Below are 23,581 nucleotides of genomic sequence, written 5' to 3' on the forward strand. Positions count from 1 at the left end.
TGCCTCGGAATGGTGTTTTATTATAAAATGGTAAAATTATTAAGATTCTAATTGATAAAAATAATGCAATAACACCTCCTAACTTATTAGGGATAGATCGTAGAATTGCATATGCAAATAGGAAATATCATTCTGGTTGAATGTGAACTGGTGTTACTAATGGGTTGGCAGGTACAAAGTTATCTGGATCTCCTAATAGGTAAGGATTAATTAAACATAGTATAATTAATAATGATGTTATTATTACAAATGTAATAGAATCCTTAAAGGTAAAGTATGGATGGAATGGAATTTTTTCAATATCTCCATTTGGTCCAAGAGGATTATTAGATCCTGTTTGGTGAAGAAAAAATAAATGAATTGCTGCTATAGCAGCAATAATAAATGGTAATACAAAATGGAATGTGAAGAATCGATTTAATGTTGCATTATCAACAGCGAATCCTCCTCATACTCATTGGACTAAATCTGTTCCTAAGTATGGGATTGCTGATAATAAATTAGGAATTACTGTTGCACCTCAAAAATATACCTTGATAGGGTAAATAAAGTAAATAAAATTACCTTCATTAAAATTACATAAGATAGAATTACTGCTCCTATAGATAATACATAATGAAAGTGGGCTACTACATAATATGTATCATGTAATACAATATAAAGTGATGAATTTGCTAATACTAATCCTGTTAATCCACCAATTGTAAATAGGAAAATAAATCCTAGAGCTCATAATTATGGTGGATTGAACTTGAATTTAGTTCCATATAATGTAGCTAATCATCTAAATACCTTAATTCCTGTAGGTACAGCATTAATTATTGTTGCTGATGTAAAATATGCTCGTGTGTCAACATCCATTCCTACTGTAAATATATGATGTGCTCATACAATAAATCCTATTAGTCCAATTGATAGTATAGCATAAATTATACCTAATGTTCCAAATGATTCAATTTTTCCTCTTTCTTGACATACAATATGTGAAATAATTCCGAACCCCGGTAGAATTAAATGAAATTAAAGTATTATAAGTTCATCTTACCATTATCAATTGATTATTTTAATGCAATTATTTACCTAGGATTATAGCTACTTATGTTTTTAGCTTAAAATAGGTTATTATAATATAATATATAATAATATGTAATTTAATATTTAATATTATTATAATTGGATATAATAAATAAAATTATTAATTTAAATATAAAATATTATAATTAATATAAAAATTATATTAATTATAATAATATAATTATCAGCAGTAGCAATAATTCAAGCTTATGTTTTCTCAATTCTAAGAACTCTATTTTCTAGAGAAGTATATTAAACCTATGTTAACAACTCACTCAAACCACCCATTCCACTTAGTAGACTATAGACCTTGACCATTAACAGGAGCAATTGGAGCAATAGTCCTAGTATCAGGACTAGCAAAATGATTCCACCTATTTAATATTAACTTATTCATAATTGGATTTGGAATTACCCTACTAACTATAATTCAATGATGACGAGATGTAGTACGAGAAGGAACATATCAAGGATTACATACAGGATTTGTATCAATTGGATTACGATGAGGAATAATTTTATTTATTGCATCAGAGGTATTTTTTTTCGTTTCCTCATTTTGAGCATTCTTTAGAAGAAGATTAGCACCAACAATTGAACTAGGAATACTATGACCTCCAATAGGAATTCAACCCTTTAACCCTATACAAATTCCATTACTTAATACAGCTATTCTTTTAGCATCAGGAGTAACAGTAACATGAGCACATCATAGTTTAATGGAATCTAATCATACTCAAGCACTACAAGGATTATTCTTCACAGTGTTATTAGGACTATACTTTACAATACTTCAAGCATATGAATATTGAGAAGCACCTTTTACCATTGCAGATGCAGTTTATGGATCAACATTCTTTGTTGCAACAGGATTCCATGGTTTACACGTAATTATTGGAACAATCTTTTTATCAACATGTCTACTTCGACACTCAATAAATCAATTTTCACCAAGACATCACTTTGGATTTGAAGCAGCAGCATGATACTGACACTTCGTAGACGTAGTATGATTATTCTTATATATCTCTATTTATTGATGAGGTAGATAATTGTTTTTCTAGTATAAATAGTACATTTGACTTCCAATCAGAAAGCTTGATATAAATCAAGAAAAACAATTCTAATTCTATCAACAAGAGTTTTCATTAGATTTATTATTCCAATAATTGTTATAATCCTGGCAACAACACTATCAAAAAAATTAATTAATGATCGAGAAAAAAGATCACCATTTGAATGTGGGTTTGATCCAAAAAGATCAGCACAAATACCATTCTCAATACGATTCTTCCTAATCGCAGTAATCTTTTTAATTTTTGATGTAGAAATTGCACTAATTCTACCAATTGTAATTATTTTTAAAACTTCAGACATTATAATCTGAACAGTATCAACAATATTTTTTATTCTAGTTCTATTAGGAGGACTATACCATGAATGAAACCAAGGAGCATTACAATGAGCAGAATAAAGGGTTGTAGTTAAATATAACATTTGGGTTGCATTCAAAAAGTATTGATATTATCAATCAACCTTAAATAGAATAAGAAGCGAAATATTGCAGTCAGTTTCGACCTGGAAGATTGGTATGTACTACCCTTATTCTTATTAATTGAAGCCAAAAAGAGGCGTATTACTGTTCATAATATAATTGAACTATAATAGTTCCAATTAAGGAAATGTAAAGCCAATATGAAAGCTGCTAACTTTTTATATTAGCGGTTAAACTCCGTTAACATTTCTAAAATTTATATAGTATAAATAAAACATTACATTTTCACTGTAAAAATAATATATCTATATTTATAAATACTTAAAAGTAAAAATACTTCCTTAACATCTTCAGTGTCACGCTCTATTTATAAGCTATTTAAGTAAACGAAAAACAATATACCAAAATAAATATTCAAAAAATAAAAGTTAAAAGATAAATCTTGAAATTAGAATCATATCAACCTTGAATATAACCAATTAAATAAATAAATAATCTATATAAACCTTGACCACCAAGTAATTCACCTCAACCATAATCAAATGACTTAGATGAATATAACCTATTTTTAAAGGAATATATCTAATAAACTTAGTTGAAAGAAAAGGTATAAATCATATAGAACCAGCAAATCTAACAAAAGAAAGTATACTTAAAGAAAATAAATTATGAGAAAAATCAAAATTAGAAATAAGATAACCTAAATAAGCACCTAAAATAACAACTGTAATAGTTAAAAACTTTAAATAATAAGGTAAAGCAATCACATGAGGAATAGGAAAAATTAATCAAGATAAAAGACTACCACCAAAAACAGCAACAAACAGTAGACCAATTATTCCAAATGAAATATAATAACCCTTATCATCAAAAGAAAATCTAGAATAAAAATTATTATCACCAGATATTGAATAATAAAACAAACGAAAAGAATAAGAAGCAGTTAAACCAGTAGAAAAAAAATAAAGAAAAAAAATTAAACAATTAATTCATCTTAAACAAACCATCTCAAGAATTAAATCCTTTGAATAAAATCCCGCTAAAAAAGGTATTCCACACAAAGATAAACTAGAAACATTAAAACAAACTGAAGTTAAAGGTATGAAATTAACAATTGATCCTATAAAACGAATATCCTGAGAATCCTTCAAATTATGAATTATTGAACCTGCACATATAAATAATAATGCCTTAAATAAAGCATGAGCCAATAAATGAAAAAATGCAAGCTTTGGATAACCTATAGCCAAAATTCTTATTATTAAACCAAGTTGTCTTAAAGTAGAAAGAGCAATAATCTTCTTTAAATCAAACTCAAAATTAGCGCCCAATCCAGCCATAAATATAGTTATACAACCAATTAAAAGTAAAAATCAACCACAATTATAAGTATCCAATATTGGTCTAAAACGAATTAATAAATAAACACCAGCAGTAACAAAGGTAGAAGAATGAACTAAAGCAGAAACAGGAGTAGGAGCTGCTATAGCAGCAGGAAGTCATGAAGAGAAAGGAATCTGAGCTCTCTTAGTTATAGCTGCTAAAACAATTAATATAGTAATGTGCTTTATTTCAAAAGAATTAGAAATAAAATCATAATAATAAATATAATTTCAACCACCAAAATTTAACATTCATGCAATAGAAATTAAAATAGCAGCATCACCAATACGATTAGAAAGTGCAGTTAATATACCAGCACTATAAGATTTTACATTTTGATAATAAATAACTAAACAATAAGAAACTAAACCTAAACCATCTCAACCTAATAAAATTCTAATTAAATTAGGACTAATAATTAAAAAAACCTATAGAAAGAATAAATATTAAAACAATAATAATAAAACGATTTATATTCTTTTCACCAGATATATAATCCTCTCTCTAATAAATAACCAAAGAAGAAATATATATAACAAAAGATATAAAAATAAGATATATTCAATCCAAAATTAAAGTTATAACAACTATAGAATCATTTAAATTGAAAAGCTCTCACTCAACAAAAACTCTATAATCAATTATTAAATAATAAATACCTAAAACAAAAATTATAGTTCTCGAAATAAACAAAGAAAAAAAACTCAAAGAACAAATAGAAAATAAATTCACGGCATAAGATTAAAAACTTCATATCATTGATTCCACAAAACAATATTTTTAATTAAAATACTTAAGCAAACTAAACAAAGAAATATTCACCCTTTAAACAGAGAATATTTAAAGGCAATCAATGTAAAAGTAAAAGATGATATTCACGAAAATAACCAAGAGAACAAGTATAAACACCAGAATAATAATTCCCATGCTGAGAATAAGAATATATATACAAAGTATAAACAGCTCTAAAACAAGATAAAAAAATCAAAGCAAAGAATCTAAAAGAAGATCAAGATATAATTCTATTTAATAATCTAATTTCACCTACCAAATTTAAAGAAGGAGGAGCAGCCATATTTGATGATCTTAAAAGAAATCATCATAAAGCCATTCTTGGCATCAAATTAATTATACCCTTGTTAATTAATAATCTTCGTCTACCTAAACGTTCATAAATAATATTAGATAAACAAAATAAACCAGAAGAACATAAACCATGACCAACCATTAGAGAAAGAGAACCTACACAACCTCATCAATTCATAGTCATCAATCCACCAATAACCATTCTTATATGAGCAACAGAAGAATATGCAATTAAAGACTTTAAATCAACCTGACGAAAACAAATAAATCTTACAATAACACCCCCAGATAAACCTAAAGACAATCAAAAATAATTAAACTTTAAACCCAAATAAGAAATAACCTTTATAACACGAAAAATACCATAACCACCTAACTTTAATAAAACACCAGCAAGAATTATTCTACCTGAAATAGGGGCCTCTACATGAGCCTTAGGAAGTCATAAATGAACCAAAAACATAGGTATCTTAACTAAAAAAGCCAAAATTATAAATACATAAAACATAAAATAATAAGAACCAAAATCAATCAATAAAGGAAAATATAAAGTATTAGAAAAATCATAAACCTTAAATAAAACTAATAATAAAGGTAATCTAGCAACCAAAGTATAAAAAATTAAATAAACACCAGCCTGCAAACGCTCAGGTTGATAACCCCAACCCAAAATTAAAAGTAAAGTAGGAACTAATCTAGCCTCAAAAAAAATATAAAAAGAAAGAAGACTTAATCTAGCAAATGAACAATAAAGCATAATTATTAAAATCAAAACCATAAAAACAAAAAAATTAGAATGATATGAACTTAAATAAACTGAACCTCTAGCAGTGATTATTAAAGAACAAATCCAAAAACTAAGTAAAATTAAACTAAAAGAAAAATAATCAATACCAAAATAATATCTAATTATATTCAAATCAGCATATGAATAAACACAAATTATAAAAACAAAACCCGACAGAAACATTAAAGAATGAACCAACCATCAACAATTATTTAATAAACAAAGAGGGATCAAAAAAATAGTTATAAATAAATACTTTAACATAAAGATAAACCAAAAGAATTAAAAAATCATTACCATGAGAACGAATTATTGAAACTAAAATAGAAAGACCTAAAGCACCCTCACAAACAGAAAAAACTAAAAAAATAACAGGAAAAAAAAATCATAATCAAACTCAATAAGAAAAACAATAACTAACACAAATAAAGAAAGAACAATATATTCTAATCTCAAAAGAACCATTAATAAATGTTTACGTTTAGAAGAAAAAACATAAACACAAGCAAAATAAATCAATAAAAAAGTAAAAATAGAGAATATAAACATTAGTTTTAATAGTTTAAAAAAAACGCCGGTCTTGTAAACCGGAAATAAGTCCAGCCCCCACTTTTAAAACTTCAGAGGTGGAAAAGCATCCATCATCGGTCCCCAAAACCGGTATTTTAAATAAACTAACCCCCGAAATGATCAAAATAATAATTATATCATTATCAAATGTAATAAATATTAATTTTATTAAATTAAGACACCCAATATCAATAATGTTTTTTATTATCCATCAAACCTTCCTAGTTGGATTAATAACAGGAACAATAATAGAAAGATATTGATTATCATATATTTTATTTTTAACATTTCTTGGTGGTATACTAGTATTATTTATTTACATTACAAGAATTGCATCAAACGAAATATTTCAGCCTAAATCAATCACTATAATTATTACATTAATAATGTGAGTATTTATCATATTAATATTAATTATTCTAGATATATCTATATTTATAGACTTTTTCAAAAACACCGAAACTATAAATATTGATAATTAAATCAATTATCAAGAAATAACAATATCTTTAGAAAAATTATATAATAGACCAACATTCATTATTACAATAATAATAATAATTTATTTATTTTTAGCACTACTAGCAGTTGTTAAAATCACCAATATTAATCAGGGACCTATTCATAAAATAAGATAATTACTAATGAATAAACCCTTACGATTAAGACATCCTTTAATTAAAATTATTAATAACTCTTTAATTGACTTACCTGCCCCAACAAATATTTCATTTTGATGAAATTTTGGATCCCTATTAGGGTTATGTTTGGTAATTCAAATCGTAACTGGACTATTTTTAGCTATACATTATACATCAAATATTGAAATAGCATTCAGTAGTGTAGTACACATCTGCCGAGACGTAAATAATGGTTGAATTATCCGAACCTTACACGCAAATGGAGCATCTATATTTTTTATTTGTATTTACTTACATGTAGGACGGGGAATTTACTATGGATCTTATATATATATACATACCTGAATAATTGGTACAGTGATTTTATTTTTAGTTATAGCAACTGCATTTATAGGATATGTCTTACCCTGAGGCCAAATATCTTTTTGAGGTGCAACAGTAATTACTAATTTATTATCAGCAATCCCATACTTAGGAACAGATTTAGTCCAATGAGTATGAGGAGGATTCGCTGTTGATAATGCAACATTAAATCGATTCTTCACATTCCATTTTGTATTACCATTTATTATTGCTGCTATAGCAGCAATTCATTTATTTTTTCTTCACCAAACAGGATCTAATAATCCTCTTGGACTAAATGGAGATATTGAAAAAATTCCATTCCATCCATACTTTACCTTTAGGGATTCTATTACATTTGTAATAATAACATCATTATTAATTATACTATGTTTAATTAATCCTTACCTATTAGGAGATCCAGATAACTTTGTACCTGCCAACCCATTAGTAACACCAGTTCACATTCAACCAGAATGATATTTCCTATTTGCATATGCAATTCTACGATCTATTCCTAATAAGTTAGGAGGTGTTATTGCATTATTTTTATCAATTAGAATCTTAATAATTTTACCATTTTATAATAAAAAACCATTCCGAGGCATTAAATTTTACCCTATTAATCAAATTTTATTCTGAATTATAGTAGTTGTTGTATGCTTACTAACGTGAATTGGTAAACGACCTGTTGAAGAACCTTATATTATAACAAGACAAATCTTAACAATTATTTACTTCACATATTTCTTAATTAATGTCCATGTCGCAAACGCATGAGATAAATTAATTAAGGAATAAAGTTAATTAGCTTAGGAAAAGCATATGTTTTGAAAACATAAAATTAGAAGTTTAACTCTTCTATTAACTTTTCTCAAAAAATTTCACTAAACAAATGAGATAAATAAAATCTTTAAACCAACAAAGAAAATAAAAAAATTCAAAGATAAAGGTAAAAAACTTTTTCAAGCTAAGTACATTAATTTATCATAACGGAACCGTGGTAATGTTCCACGAACCCAAATAAAACCAAAAGATATAATAGCAAGCTTAATAAAAAATATAAAAGAATAAAAATCACCGCCCAAAAAATTAAAGCCAATAACATTCTTATGAAGACAATTCTAGTATATTCAGCTAAAAAAATTAAAGTAAAACCACCCGCACCATACTCAATATTAAATCCTGAAACTAACTCAGATTCCCCTTCAGCAAAATCAAAAGGAGTACGATTAGTTTCAGCTAAGCAAGAAGCAAAACAAGCTAAAGCTAAAGGAAAAGAAATAATAATAAATCAACAATAAAGCTGATAGTTTATAAAATCAAACATATTAAAACTACCAATTAAAATAATTAAAGACAATAAAATTAAAGCTAAACTAACTTCATAAGAAATTGTTTGAGCAACAGAACGAAGAGAACCTAATAATGAATAATTTGAATTAGAAGATCAACCAGCAATTATAACAGTATAAACACCTAATCTAGTACAACATAAAAAAAATTAAAATCCATAAGAAAAAGAACACATATAAGTTAAATAAGGAAAAATTACTCAAACGGCTAAAGAAATCATTAAATTAAAAACAGGGGAAAAATAATAAAGTAGGTAATTAGATATAATAGGAATTGGCTGCTCCTTACAAATTAACTTAATAGCATCTCTAAATGGCTGAGGAATTCCAACAAAACCTACCTTATCTGGAACCTTTCGAATCTGAATATAACCTAAAACCTTACGCTCTAATAAAGTTCAAAAGGCAACACTAATTAAAACACAAATAACCAATAAAAGAAAATTCAAAATAAATATAAATAAATCATAAAGTATCAATACTATTTGTAGAAAAAATCTACATAAATGAATTCTAAATTCAACACATTAATCTGTCAAAATAGTAAATAAATTAATATTAATCAATATAACAAAAAATATTTTAACCATATGGTCCTTTCGTACTAATATGGATTAACAATCTTAGGATAGAAACCGACCTGGCTCACGCCGGTCTGAACTCAGATCATGTAAGAATTTAAAGGTCGAACAGACCTAATCATTGGGCTCCTGCACCCAAAATTTTTCTTAATCCAACATCGAGGTCGCAATCTGCTTTGTCGATATGAGCTCTCAAAAACAATTACGCTGTTATCCCTAAGGTAACTTAATCTTATGATCATAAATTATGGATCAAAATAACAAACATAAATAAATGATATAATAATGAAGAGTTTATCTATTCTTCATGTCACCCCAACAAAACATCATCATTAAATATAGAAAGACAAACAAAAAACTATATAAAAGTAAAATGTCAAGCTCTATAGGGTCTTCTCGTCCTAAAGAAGAATTTAAGCCTTTTGACTCAAAAGTTAAATTCAAAAATTTATTAAGAGACAGTTGATTTCTCGTCAAGCCATTCATTCCAGCCACTAATTAAGAGACTAATGATTATGCTACCTTTGCACGGTCAAAATACCGCGGCTCTTTAAAAATACGCTCAGTGAGCAGGCCAGACCTCAAAATATAAGCAAGAGGACATGTTTTTGATAAACAGGCGGAAATCAATTTTGCCTAGTTCCTTATAATAAGTTCACAAGGTAAAAATTTCATACAAATTAATATACTAATTCTATCATTATTACAAAAATTTTAAAATTAAATTAATAATCTTAATAAAAACCTAAAATATTTATAAAATCAAAATAAAAAATAATGAATTAAAACGTAATCTTAAAGATAGCTGGTTTAAAGCTTACTATTATATTTCTATAAAATAAATTATAGGTTATTAACTTCAAAGCTTATCCCTTAAAGAATAAATAAGTTAATATTTTTACTTAAAAATTTAAATAAAAACAAATAACTTTAAAAAATTAAATTTTTTCTTAAGAAACTAGATATTTTGGGAAACGATTAACATCTCATTTCTATAAATAATTTAATAATAATTATGATACATTAACTATAAATTATTTATAAATCAACCCAAATCGAGACAAGTAAAATAAATACTAAAATTTTGATAAACCCTGATACAAAAGGTACAATAAATAAAATCTACTTAAAAAAATTTAAAATAATATTTCATAAAAGACTTACATTACCAATAAACTATAATTTAAAAAATCAATTCTATAAAATATACTAAGACAAAAATACAATAAAATTATTTATATTAAATAATTAAATAAACAAAAAATAAATATAATAAAATAAATAATCAAGATATCCTGATTTGCACAGAAAAATTTTCAGTGTAAATGAAACACTTTACTAATAAGTTATATCTTGAAACTCTTCCTAGATACACTTTCCAGTACATCTACTATGTTACGACTTATCTCATCTAAATTGAAGCTACTTTAAAATAAAATAGAATAATCAATAATGAGAGCGACGGGCGATGTGTACACATCTCAGAGCCAATATCAGTTAAATTAAATAAATTAAATTACTATCAAATCCACCTTCATTAACAGTATTTCACTATCAAATCAGTTATAAACAAAAATCTATTGTAACCCACCTCCTCTTAACTATAAGCTGCACCTTGACCTGAAATATTTTATAATTATAAATCTTGAGAATTATAACTCTAAAAAGATTCTCTGATAACGGAGATATACAAACAAATAAATTAAGTAGAGTAAATCGTGTATTATCAATCATGGGGTAGGTTCCTCTGAATGGAATGAGATACCGCCAAATTCTTTGGGTTTAAAGACCTTAACTAATAGTACCTGGTAAATATAATTAACATTTAAAATAATAGGGTATCTAATCCTAGTTTATTATTTAAATTTCACAGATTCATAAAAAGGGCCACAAATAAATTTTAACATTTCACCTTACAAATTTATATTTCAACCCTAATAATATAAACAACTGTTTTAACCAATAATATTCACTTGTATCAATCGTATAACCGCGGCTGCTGGCACGAATTATGCCGATACTAAATCAATTGCTAAATCCAAAATCACTTGATAATTAAATCAAATTACTGCAAAAAGAACATTTAGTCTAACAAAACTTACATATAATACAAAGAAAAAGTGAATAAACAAGCAAGAATAAAACTTTTAAAAATAAAAAATAAGAAAATTTTAAATCTATTAATTCAGAAAAAAATAAAAGATTCAAATATTTAAAGAAAAAAAAAGAAAAAACCACAAACATTAACAAAAAAAAAAGAAACGCCCCTATGTATGACCACAACAACTTCTCTATTATATATAATTAAAGATTAATATGGAACATGTATAGCAATAAATGTATTATATTCTTTCTTATTTAATCTTTCTTTTGACTAATAAATAAATAAAGATTAAATAATATAATAAATATATTTTATACAATTATGTAAATTAATATAATATGTTATTAATATGAATTCTTTTTTTTGTATTAAGTTAACTTTCATATATATTAGTTAAATAATCTAATTATAGATAATTTACATAATTATATTATTATAATTAATATAATTATTTATATTAATTATAATATTTTATATTTAACTAAATAATTTTATTTATTATATCCAATTATAATAATATTAAATATTAAATTACATATTATTATATATATTATATTATAATAACCTATTTTAAGCTAAAAACATAAGTAGCTATAATCCTAGGTAAATAATTACATTAAAATAATCAATTGATAATGGTAAGATGAACTTATAATACTTTAATTTCAATTAAATGTAATATATTAATATAAATTATTTATTATACATATATATAAAAAAATAAAATGAGCAGGATAAATTAATCCTAATTAAACAAAATAATACATAAAAGAATTTAAAAAAAAAACTTTCGATTTATATATTAAATAAATGAATTGCCTGATTAAAGGGTTACCTTGATAGTGTAAATAAAGTAAATAAAATTACCTTCATTAAAATTACATAAGATAGAATTAAACTACCTCCTTTAGTATCAAAAACTAACGTGCATCATACACCTTAATGTAAAAAGGTAAGCTAAACAACCTAATGGGTTCATACCCCATTTATAGAGGTATCAATCCTCTCCTTTTTAATGACCAACAACTCTACAAAACTTCTCTTCCTATCAACATAATGATAGGAACGATCCTGTCCATTTCATCAAATTCCTGATTTGGGGTTTGAATAGGACTTGAGATCAACTTACTTTCATTTATTCCGCTCCTAACAAGAAATAAAAATATAATAATAAATGAATCATCAATTAAATATTTTATTGTCCAAGCAATAGCATCGACAATATTATTATTTTCAATTTTGCTGATTCAAATAAAATATCCAATGGGATGGGAAACAGAATTTATCCCATCAATAATAATTAGATGTAGACTATTATTAAAGATTGGAGCTGCACCTTTCCATTTCTGATTTCCAGAAGTTATAGGAGCATCAAGATGAAATAATTGTTTAACATTAATAACATGACAAAAAATCGCCCCAATAATGGTCTTATCTTATTGTATTCAATTAAGAACTTTTATTTGAACAATTATTATCTTAAGAATTATTATTGGGGCAATAGGAGGTTTAAATCAAACATCCTTACGACAACTTTTAGCATATTCATCAATCAGACATCTAGGTTGAATAATTAGATCATTAACAGTCAGAGAAAACATCTGAGAACTATACTTCATTATTTACTCACTATTAAGATTAATTATAGTTTTATTATTTAAGCAAATAAATTTATTTTTCATAAATCAAATTTATTCAGCCAGAAATATAAAAACCGAAATTAAATTCATAATATTCTTATCTTTATTATCTTTAGGTGGACTACCACCGTTCCTTGGATTCTTACCAAAATGAATTGTAATACAATCATTAATAGAAAACAATATAACAACTATTATAACTATTATAGTTGTATTAACTACAATTACACTCTACTACTATATACGTATTAGATTCTCAGCTCTAATTATATCATACACAGAAAATTCGTGATCTATAAAGATAAAGTCCCAAAAATCAAGAATCATTCTTCCTATAACAGTAATAATTTCAACAATAGGATTGATTTCAACATCAACCTTAATTTCATTATACTAAGGACTTAAGTTAATCAAACTAATAACCTTCAAAGTTATAATTAAAAGAATAATCTTTTAGGCCTTAGTAAAATTTTACACCTCTACAATTGCAGTCTAGAATCATAATTGAATATAAGACCTAAATATGATAAGAGAGAAAACATCTCATAAGTAGATTTACAGTCTACCACCTAAAATTCAGCCATCTTACCGCAAAAATGATTATTCTCAACAAACCATAAGGACATTGGTACTTTATACTTCATATTTGGAGCATGAGCAGGAATAGTAGGAACATCAATAAGAATACTTATTCGTGCTGAACTTGGCCAACCCGGATCTCTAATTGGGGATGACCAGATTTATAATGTTATTATTACAGCTCACGCATTCGTAATAATTTTCTTTATAGTAATACCTATTATAATTGGTGGATTTGGTAATTGACTTGTTCCACTAATAATTGGTGCACCTGATATAGCATTTCCACGAATAAATAATATAAGTTTTTGATTACTACCACCTTCACTAACCCTTCTTCTTACATCTTCTATAGTAGATAATGGTGCTGGTACAGGATGAACAGTTTACCCTCCTCTAGCAGGAGCTATTGCACACGGGGGTGCATCTGTAGATCTAGCTATTTTTTCACTGCACTTAGCAGGTGTATCATCTATTCTTGGTGCAGTGAATTTCATTACAACAGCAATTAATATACGATCAGAAAGTATAACTTTACATCAAACACCTTTATTTGTATGATCTGTAGCTATTACAGCATTACTTCTCCTTCTTTCACTTCCAGTTTTAGCAGGAGCTATTACTATATTATTAACAGATCGAAATTTAAATACATCATTCTTTGACCCTGCAGGAGGGGGTGACCCAATTCTATATCAACATCTATTTTGATTCTTTGGACACCCAGAAGTTTATATTTTAATTCTACCGGGGTTCGGAATTATTTCACATATTGTATGTCAAGAAAGAGGAAAAATTGAATCATTTGGAACATTAGGTATAATTTATGCTATACTATCAATTGGACTAATAGGATTTATTGTATGAGCACATCATATATTTACAGTAGGAATGGATGTTGACACACGAGCATATTTTACATCAGCAACAATAATTATTGCTGTACCTACAGGAATTAAGGTATTTAGATGATTAGCTACATTATATGGAACTAAATTCAAGTTCAATCCACCATTATTATGAGCTCTAGGATTTATTTTCCTATTTACAATTGGTGGATTAACAGGATTAGTATTAGCAAATTCATCACTTGATATTGTATTACATGATACATATTATGTAGTAGCCCACTTTCATTATGTATTATCTATAGGAGCAGTATTTGCAATTATAGGAGGTGTCATTCAATGATATCCACTATTTACAGGATTAACTATAAATAATACATGATTAAAAATCCAATTTACAATTATATTCATTGGAGTAAATTTAACATTCTTTCCTCAACACTTCCTAGGATTAGCAGGAATACCTCGACGATACTCTGACTACCCAGACGCATATACATCATGAAACGTAGTATCAAGAATTGGGTCTACAATTTCTATTGTAGGAATCATTATATTCATTGTAATTATATGTGAAAGAATGATTACAAACCGAGCAATTATATTTAGAGCTAACATAAGAAGATCAACAGAATGACTACAAAATAACCCTCCTGCAGAACATAGTTACTCAGAATTACCATTAATCTCTAGATTCTAATATGGCAGATTAGTGCAGTAGATTTAAGCTCTACAAATAAAGGTTTGACCTTTTATTAGAAAATATTTATTAATGGCAACATGATCAAATTTATCTCTTCAAGATGGAACTTCACCATTAATGGAGCAATTATCATTCTTTCATGATCATACTATGGTCGTATTATTATTAATTACAGTAATTGTAGGTTATGCCCTAAGTTATATATTATTTATTGCCTATACTAACCGTAATATACTTCATGGACATTTAATTGAAACAATCTGAACAGCTTTACCAGCAATTACATTAATTTTTATTGCCCTTCCATCATTACGACTATTATATTTACTTGATGATTCAGTAGATGCAATAATTACAATTAAAACCATTGGACGACAATGATATTGAAGATATGAATGTTCAGACTTCATAGACGTAGAATTTGACACTTATATAACACCAGAACAAGACCTAGAAAATGATGGATTCCGACTACTAGATGTAGATAACCGAACAATCCTACCAATAAATACAGAAGTACGAGTATTAACAAGAGCATCAGATGTTCTACACTCATGAGCAGTTCCTGCATTAGGGGTTAAAATTGATGCAACGCCAGGTCGGTTAAATCAAGGAACATTCACAATAAATCGACCTGGATTATTCTTTGGACAATGCTCAGAAATCTGTGGAGCAAACCACAGATTTATACCAATTGTAATTGAAAGAACTTCAGTAAATTTATTTATTAAGTGATTATCTAAGATAATTTAAGGAGTTAGTTAAAATAAATAACATTAGAGTGTCAATCTAAAGTAACTAAAAAAAATTAGTACACCTTGAAATTCATCAGATGACTGAAAGTAAGTAATGGTCTCTTAAACCAAATAATAGTAAATTAACGACTACTTCTGATGGGGAAATTATATCCAAATCCCTCAAATATCCCCTCTTATATGATTCTCACTATTCATTATATTTTCAGCTACATTAATCTTGTTTAATCAAATAAACTTCTTCTCATTTAAACCTAACCTTATTAAAAGAGCAGAAAAAGGAGCAATTGAAATAAAAAACTTAAATTGAAAATGATAACAAATCTATTCTCAACATTTGACCCATCAACTAACATCTTTAATTTATCATTAAATTGAACTAGAACATTTCTAGGACTATTATTAATCCCATCACTATTTTGACTTACACCATCACGAATTAACATTATCTGAAATAAACTAAATTTAACCTTACATAATGAATTTAAAACACTTCTTGGACCAAAATCATTTAATGGAACAACATTCATTTTCATCTCAATTTTTATTATAATATTATTTAACAATTTCATAGGATTATTCCCTTATATTTTTACTAGAACAAGACATTTAGCATTAACATTTGCAATTGCCCTACCTATATGGCTAAGATTTATATTATTTGGATGAACTAACCATACTAATCATATATTTACACACCTTATACCACAAGGTACACCGCCTGCATTAATATCATTTATAGTACTAATTGAAACAATTAGTATTGTTATTCGACCAGGTACATTAGCAGTACGGTTGGCAGCAAATATAATTGCAGGACACTTATTATTAACCTTATTAGGAAACACAGGACCATCTATAGCAATAAACTTAATCTCATTACTAATTATTGGACAAATACTTCTATTAATTCTAGAATCAGCAGTAGCAATAATTCAAGCCTATGTTTTCTCAATTCTAAGAACTCTATATTCTAGAGAAGTATATTAAACCTATGTTAACAACTCACTCAAACCACCCATTCCACTTAGTAGACTATAGACCTTGACCATTAACAGGAGCAATTGGAGCAATAGTCCTAGTATCAGGACTAGCAAAATGATTCCACCTATTTAATATTAACTTATTCATAATTGGATTTGGAATTACCCTACTAACTATAATTCAATGATGACGAGATGTAGTACGAGAAGGAACATATCAAGGATTACATACAGGATTTGTATCAATTGGATTACGATGAGGAATAATTTTATTTATTGCATCAGAGGTATTATTTTTCGTTTCTTTTTTTTGAGCATTCTTTAGAAGAAGATAGGAATTCAACCCTTTAACCCTATACAAATTCCATTACTTAATACAGCTATTCTTTTAGCATCAGGAGTAACAGTAACATGAGCACATCATAGTTTAATGGAATCTAATCATACTCAAGCACTACAAGGATTATTCTTCACAGTGTTATTAGGACTATACTTTACAATACTTCAAGCATATGAATATTGAGAAGCACCTTTTACCATTGCAGATGCAGTTTATGGATCAACATTCTTTGTTGCAACAGGATTCCATGGTTTACACGTAATTATTGGAACAATCTTTTTATCAACATGTCTACTTCGACACTCAATAAATCAATTTTCACCAAGACATCACTTTGGATTTGAAGCAGCAGCATGATACTGACACTTCGTAGACATAGTATGATTATTCTTATATATCTCTATTTATTGATGAGGTAGATAATTGTTTTTCTAGTATAAATAGTACATTTGACTTCCAATCAGAAAGCTTGATATAAATCAAGAAAAACAATTCTAATTCTATCAACAAGAGTTTTCATTAGATTTATTATTCCAATAATTGTTATAATCCTGGCAACAACACTATCAAAAAAATTAATTAATGATCGAGAAAAAAGATCACCATTTGAATGTGGGTTTGATCCAAAAAGATCAGCACGAATACCATTCTCAATACGATTCTTCCTAATCGCAGTAATCTTTTTAATTTTTGATGTAGAAATTGCACTAATTCTACCAATTGTAATTATTTTTAAAACTTCAGACATTATAATCTGAACAGTATCAACAATATTTTTTATTCTAGTTCTATTAGGAGGACTATACCATGAATGAAACCAAGGAGCATTACAATGAGCAGAATAAAGGGTTGTAGTTAAATATAACATTTGGATTGCATTCAAAAAGTATTGATATTATCAATCAACCTTAAATAGAATAAGAAGCGAAATATTGCAGTCAGTTTCGACCTGGAAGATTGGTATGTACTACCCTTATTCTTATTAATTGAAGCCAAAAAGAGGCGTATTACTGTTAATAATATAATTGAACTATAATAGTTCCAATTAAGGAAATGTAAAGCCAATATGAAAGCTGCTAACTTTTTATATTAGCGGTTAAACTCCGTTAACATTTCTAAAATTTATATAGTTTAAATAAAACATTACATTTTCACTGTAAAAATAATATATCTATATTTATAAATACTTAAAAGTAAAAATACTTCCTTAACATCTTCAGTGTCACGCTCTAATTATAAGCTATTTAAGTAAACGAAAAACAATATTACCAAAATAAATATTCAAAAAATAAAAGTTAAAAGATAAATCTTGAAATTAGAATCATATCAACCTTGAATATAACCAATTAAATAAATAAATAATCTATATAATCCTTGACCACCAAGTAATTTGCCTCAACCATAATCAAATGACTTAGATGAATAATAACCTATTTTTAAAGGAATATATCTAATAAACTTAGTTGAAAGAAAAGGTATAAATCATATAGAACCAGCAAATCTAACAAAAGAAAGTATACTTAAAGAAAATAAATTACGAGAAAAATCAAAATTAGAAATAAGATAACCTAAATAAGCACCTAAAATAACAACTGTAATAGTTAAAAACTTTAAATAATAAGGTAAAGCAATCACATGAGGAATAGGAAAAATTAATCAAGATAAAAGACTACCACCAAAAACAGCAACAAACAATAGACCAATTATTCCAAATGAAATATAATAACCCTTATCATCAAAAGAAAATCTAGAATAAAAATTATTATCACCAGATATTGAATAATAAAACAAACGAAAAGAATAAGAAGCAGTTAAACCAGTAGAAAAAAAAATAAAGAAAAAAATTAAACAATTAATTCATCTTAAACAAACCATCTCAAGAATTAAATCCTTTGAATAAAATCCCACTAAAAAAGGTATTCCACACAAAGATAAACTAGAAACATTAAAACAAACTGAAGTTAAAGGTATGAAATTAACTATTGATCCTATAAAACGAATATCCTGAGAATCCTCCAAATTATGAATTATTGAACCTGCACATATAAATAATAATGCCTTAAATAAAGCATGAGCCAATAAATGAAAAAATGCAAGCTTTGGATAACCTATAGCCAAAATTCTTATTATTAAACCAAGTTGTCTTAAAGTAGAAAGAGCAATAATCTTCTTTAAATCAAACTCAAAATTAGCGCCCAATCCAGCCATAAATATAGTTATACAACCAATTAAAAGTAAAAATCAACCACAATTATAAGTATCCAATATTGGTCTAAAACGAATTAATAAATAAACACCAGCAGTAACAAGAGTAGAAGAATGAACTAAAGCAGAAACAGGAGTAGGAGCTGCTATAGCAGCAGGAAGTCATGAAGAGAAAGGAATCTGAGCTCTCTTAGTTATAGCTGCTAAAACAATTAATATAGTAATGAGCTTTATTTCAAAAGAATTAGAAATAAAATCATAATAATAAATATAATTTCAACCACCAAAATTTAACATTCATGCAATAGAAATTAAAATAGCAACATCACCAATACGATTAGAAAGTGCAGTTAATATACCAGCACTATAAGATTTTACATTTTGATAATAAATAACTAAACAATAAGAAACTAAATCTAAACCATCTCAACCTAATAAAATTCTAATTAAATTAGGACTAATAATTAAAAAACCTATAGAAAGAATAAATATTAAAACAATAATAATAAAACGATTTATATTCTTTTCACCAGATATATAATCCTCTCTATAATAAATAACCAAAGAAGAAATATATATAACAAAAGATATAAAAATAAGAGATATTCAATCCAAAATTAAAGTTATAACAACTATAGAACCAATTAAATTGAAAAGCTCTCACTCAACAAAAACTCTATAATCAATTATTAAATAATAAATACCTAAAATAAAAATTATAGTTCTCGAAATAAACAAAGAAAAAAAACTCAAAGAACAAATAGAAAATAAATTCACGGCCTAAGATGAAAAACTTCATATCATTGATTCCACAAAACAATATTTTTAATTAAAATACTTAAGCAAACTAAACAAAGAAATATTCATCCTTTAAACAGAGAATATTTAAAGGCAATCAATGTAAAAGTAAAAGATGATATTCACGAAAGTAACCAAGAGAACAAGTATAAACACCAGAATAATAATTCCCATGCTGAGAATAAGAATATATATACAAAGTATAAACAGCTCTAAAAAAAGATAAAAAAATCAAAGCAAAGAATCTAAAAGAAGATCAAGATATAATTCTATTTAATAATCTAATTTCACCTACCAAATTTAAAGAAGGAGGAGCAGCCATATTTGATGATCTTAAAAGAAATCATCATAAAGCCATTCTTGGCATCAAATTAATTATACCCTTGTTAATTAATAATCTTCGTCTACCTAAACGTTCATAAATAATATTAGATAAACAAAATAAACCAGACGAACATAAACCATGACCAACCATTAGAGAAAGAGAACCTACACAACCTCATCAATTCATAGTCATCAATCCACCAATAACCATTCTTATATGAGCAACAGAAGAATATGCAATTAAAGACTTTAAATCAACCTGACGAAAACAAATAAATCTTACAATAACACCCCCAGATAAACCTAAAGACAATCAAAAATAATTAAACTTTAAACCCAAATAAGAAATAACCTTTATAACACGAAAAATACCATAACCACCTAACTTTAATAAAACACCAGCAAGAATTATTCTACCTGAAATAGGGGCCTCTACATGAGCCTTAGGAAGTCATAAATGAACCAAAAACATAGGTATCTTAACTAAAAAAGCCAAAATTATAAATACATAAAACATAAAATAATAAGAACCAAAATCAACCAATAAAGGAAAATATAAAGTATTAGAAAAATCATAAACCTTAAATAAAACTAATAATAAAGGTAATCTAGCAACCAAAGTAAAAAAAATTAAATAAACACCAGCCTGCAAACGCTCAGGTTGATAACCCCAACCCAAAATTAAAAGTAAAGTAGGAACTAATCTAGCCTCAAAAAAAATATAAAAAGAAAGAAGACTTAATCTAGCAAATGAACAATAAAGCATAATTATTAAAATCAAAACCATAAAAACAAAAAAATTAGAATGATATGAACTTCAATAAACTGAACCTCTAGCAGTGATTATTAAAGAACAAATCCAAAAACTAAGTAAAATTAAACTAAAAGAAAAATAATCAATACCAAAATAATATCTAATTATATTCAAATCAGCATATGAATATACACAAATTATAAAAACAAAACCCGACAGAAACATTAAAGAATGAACCAACCATCAACAATTATTTAATAAACAAAGAGGGATCAAAAAAATAGTTATAAATAAATACTTTAACATAAAGATAAACCAAAAGAATTAAAAAAATCATTACCATGAGAACGAATTATTGAAACTAAAATAGAAAGACCTAAAGCACCCTCACAAACAGAAAAAACTAAAAAAATAACAGGAAAAAAATAATCATAATCAAACTCAATAAGAAAAACAATAACTAACATAAATAAAGAAAGAACAATATATTCTAATCTCAAAAGAACCATTAATAAATGTTTACGTTTAGAAGAAATAACATAAACACCAGCAAAATAAATCAATAAAGAAGTAAAAATAGAGAATATAAACATTAGTTTTAATAGTTTAAAAAAAACGCCGGTCTTGTAAACCGGAAATAAGTCCAGCCCCCACTTTTAAAACTTCAGAGGTGGAAAAGCTTCCATCATCGGTCCCCAAAACCGGTATTTTAAATAAACTAACCCCTGAAATGATCAAAATAATAATTATATCATTATCAAATGTAATAAATATTAATTTTATTAAATTAAGACACCCAATATCAATAATGCTTTTTATTGTCCTTCAAACCTTCCTAGTTGGATTAATAACAGGAACAATAATAGAAAGATATTGATTATCATATATTTTATTTTTAACATTTCTTGGTGGTATACTAGTATTATTTATTTACATTACAAGAATTGCATCAAACGAAATATTTCAGCCTAAATCAATCACTATAATTATTACATTAATAATGTGAGTATTTATCATATTAATATTAATTATTCTAGATATATCTATATTTATAGACTTTTTCAAAAACACCGAAACTATAAATATTGATAATGCAATCAATTATCAAGAAATAACAATATCTTTAGAAAAATTATATAATAGACCAACATTCATTATTACAATAATAATAATAATTTATTTATTTTTAGCACTACTAGCAGTTGTTAAAATCACCAATATTAATCAGGGACCTATTCGTAAAATAAGATAATTACTAATGAATAAACCCTTACGATTAAGACATCCTTTAATTAAAATTATTAATAACTCTTTAATTGACTTACCTGCCCCAACAAATATTTCATTTTGATGAAATTTTGGATCCCTATTAGGGTTATGTTTGGTAATTCAAATCGTAACTGGACTATTTTTAGCTATACATTATACACCAAATATTGAAATAGCATTCAGTAGTGTAGTACACATCTGCCGAGACGTAAATAATGGTTGAATTATCCGAACCTTACACGCATATGGAGCACCTATATTTTTTATTTGTATTTACTTACATGTAGGACGGGGAATTTACTATGGATCTTATATATATATGTACATACCTGAATAATTGGTACAGTGATTTTATTTTTAGTTATAGCAACTGCATTTATAGGATATGTCTTACCCTGAGGCCAAATATCTTTTTGAGGTGCAACAGTAATTACTAATTTATTATCAGCAATCCCATACTTAGGAACAGATTTAGTCCAATGAGTATGAGGAGGATTCGCTGTTGATAATGCAACATTAAATCGATTCTTCACATTCCATTTTGTATTACCATTTATTATTGCTGCTATAGCAGCAATTCATTTATTTTTTCTTCACCAAACAGGATCTAATAATCCTCTTGTACTAAATGGAGATATTGAAAAAATTCCATTCCATCCATACTTTACCTTTAAGGATTCTATTACATTTGTAATAATAACATCATTATTAATTATACTATGTTTAATTAATCCGTACCTATTAGGAGATCCAGATAACTTTGTACCTGCCAACCCATTAGTAACACCAGTTCACATTCAACCAGAATGATATTTCCTATTTGCATATGCAATTCTACGATCTATCCCTAATAAGTTAGGAGGTGTTATTGCATTATTTTTATCAATTAGAATCTTAATAATTTTACCATTTTATAATAAAACACCATTCCGAGGCATTCAATTTTACCCTATTAATCAAATTTT

At 26.6% G+C, this 23,581-nt stretch overlaps 2 long non-coding RNA genes across 3 annotated transcripts in view; one reads left to right on the forward strand and one right to left on the reverse strand.

Annotated features, from left to right (window-relative positions):
- LOC126301657 (uncharacterized) overlaps positions 1-23,581 on the forward strand; it is a 67,789-nt gene that overhangs the window by 32,375 nt on the left and 11,833 nt on the right. The gene's annotated exons all lie outside the window — the stretch shown is intronic.
- LOC126301658 (uncharacterized) lies at positions 7,113-23,485 on the reverse strand. Its single transcript, XR_007553091.1, has 2 exons — positions 23,285-23,485; positions 7,113-7,716 (listed from the first exon to the last, which is right to left on the reverse strand). It is a non-coding gene; the product is annotated as an uncharacterized LOC126301658 (long non-coding RNA).

The sequence above is a fragment of the Schistocerca gregaria genome, unplaced genomic scaffold (assembly GCF_023897955.1).
Source record: "Schistocerca gregaria isolate iqSchGreg1 unplaced genomic scaffold, iqSchGreg1.2 ptg000077l, whole genome shotgun sequence".
NCBI lineage: Eukaryota > Metazoa > Arthropoda > Insecta > Orthoptera > Acrididae > Schistocerca > Schistocerca gregaria.